The 2,487-nt window shown below is 35.2% G+C and overlaps 1 pseudogene; it reads right to left on the bottom strand.

Annotated features, from left to right (window-relative positions):
- Positions 1-450: 450 nt before the first annotated feature.
- On the bottom strand, positions 451-567 carry LOC145263668 (5S ribosomal RNA; annotated as a pseudogene).
- Positions 568-2,487: the final 1,920 nt, after the last annotated feature.

The following is a 2,487-nucleotide window of genomic DNA, read 5'->3' as shown; positions in this document are numbered from 1 at the left end:
GAATAGACACAGTTTTACTCCATCTTTTTTATTCCTCGTGGCATGATGCCATTAAGAAACACAAGACCCGTTCGGTGTTATCAACGGTGTTGTTTTTTAAATGTCCAATTCGAGAGATAGGCGTGGTTACACGTGGAAAGTTATGTGAAAATATGTTTTATATACAAGACAGGCTGTCAATCTTTAATGGCAATAAAAGAGACCACAACAAAATATAAATATAGTATAAGTATAATATAAAACTATTCTGCTGCAGCAAATGTATAACAAGGGCTTCCTCAGTCTTTGACAGACTATGGTTACCCACGAAGGGGTGCTTGCGCGTGAAAGTTTTATTGGCTGGAGGCGCGCAATCTCCAACCACTACTCTCCTGAGTTGACATTGTTAAATACCAGTGGCAAGTGAAGTGTACAAGACGACTAGAAACAAATGCCGAGATAAGCGGAGAGGACATGCAGCGCCTAGAATTCCCAAATGGTCACCCATCTGGTACTAACCAGGCTCGCCGTTGCTTAACTTCGGTGATCTGATGAGAACTGGTGTGTCAACGCGATTATGCCACATATAGTAAATGTATACAGTCTACGAAATGAGGTGTTTGGTTCAACTAGCTCACATATAAAACCAATACGCTCCAAATGTTGGTACGGAATTGTTGAGGGATACCCTGGATAGTATCTCCAGATGGCGTAATCACTTTTATGAACTTCTCAATAGACAATTTATGGTAGATACGCAGTGCATTGTGTCTATATCATTGGGATCAATAAAAAAATTAAGTGAATGATATTCACTCGGAAACACAAGTTCAGAAAGATATATGAAACTTAAATAATGGAAAATTTCATAAGATGAATGGATTAACTTCAGAGACATTTAAATCTTGTGGTGACGGTTTTTCCAAATATTTTGCAGCATTCATGGAGTATTGAGGACATATCATAGATACCATAGAATTGGGTAGATGCATTAATGTTGATCTTGAACAAGAGTGGTATGGTTTGGTTTGGTGGTTTTGATTTACGGTATGTCAGCTCTTTTGGGGGGTTTTACTATCGGATCTAGTAATTTTGAAAATGTTTTTAATGTTTCAAATATGTATCCTTGGAGTTTAGTTTGTTTTGTTTTACGGCATGCCAACCCTTTGGTGATTATTTAATGTTGTATCCAGTAATTTTGAAAAGGTGTTTATGCTTCAAATTCTTTATATCTCCAATTCGTGGAGATATATCGTTTGGTTGTTTTATAGATAAAAGATCGTTGTTGTTGTTGTTGTTGTTGTTGTTGTTGTTGTTGTTGTTGTTGCTGTTGTTGTTGTTGTTGTTGTTGTTGTTGTTGTTGTTGTTGTTGTTGTTGTTGTTGTTGTTTTCCTTTTACCTTTGTAGAACATGTAAAGGGGAAGGCGAAAAAAATCAATAGCATCAATGTCTGGCGAATCTTGCGCCAGGGAGCCAATATCTTCACATATCCTCATCTTGTAGCACTAGGGATGGTTGGGTAACGCCTGTAAGATAGACTCACTGGGCGTGGTAGTTCAGGTGCAACATTTTTTTCGATTACAATATAATATTCTCAATGATATTCTTTCAGAATCTTAATCTGGTTCCAGGAATGGTAGGTGAACAGTTGGCGTGATCTTTTTCGTTGGACTAATCCAAAAGAAGTGTCTTAAATAAGATGTTGGTTTGTATCAAATCTTTATAGACCTGGCATCTACATATATATAAAGTTGCATTGTTTGTCGCACTGACAGTACTATTAAAAGCCCACTTTTTAATTTTTAAAGTGAATACAACTTCGTTATATACTTAGTCGTTAATATACCAGCAACTTCAAAAAGGAAAACTAATTTGCATATTCCTTTAAAAACTAAGTTTTATTAATTCACTTTTAATTTTTACTCTGTTTACTTATTGGGTGATTAGTTCCATTTCACTATTATGTACATTTCTATTTGTGCATATTTTCTACATTATGCATAATTGCATCACATTTGAAGCTGCATTTAGAGTAAATCTCTATTTTTATCTGAGGAACGGTCTCCACCAAACTGCTCTGTCAATTTTCGGTCTATAGACTTGAAACTTTATATATCGGACCTGTAGAACAAAATGATTTTGGTTTCAGCCGAATATATCTGCTAAGGGATCGAAATTACAATATTTTTACTTGGCAGGTGTGACACTCCGTAATGTGTATGCCCTACGTATGAGCAAGTATACATTTATGCTTTTAACTACGTTAATTTGTAAAGTTTTTATATACATGTCGTTAACTCGGATGGTTGCGAACACCACTAGAGAGTTAAGTGTTTTGGCTTCGATTTTAACTGAATGCACTCAAACCATATTCTTTTAAACTTTTGAAATCACTAGTATATACAGGGTACAATATAAAAACCAATAGCTAATTAGCCTTATAATGATAAATATGAAATGTGCATAAATTTGAATATATTTAAGCTTATTTTACGACCAGGCAACTGC

This window comes from Euprymna scolopes, chromosome 3 (genome assembly GCF_053919585.1).
Source record: "Euprymna scolopes isolate OS-2025 chromosome 3, ASM5391958v1, whole genome shotgun sequence".
NCBI classification, from domain to species: domain Eukaryota; kingdom Metazoa; phylum Mollusca; class Cephalopoda; order Sepiida; family Sepiolidae; genus Euprymna; species Euprymna scolopes.
The sequence above is the reverse complement of the archived record's forward strand: the minus strand, read 5'-3'. Positions and strand labels throughout refer to the sequence as shown.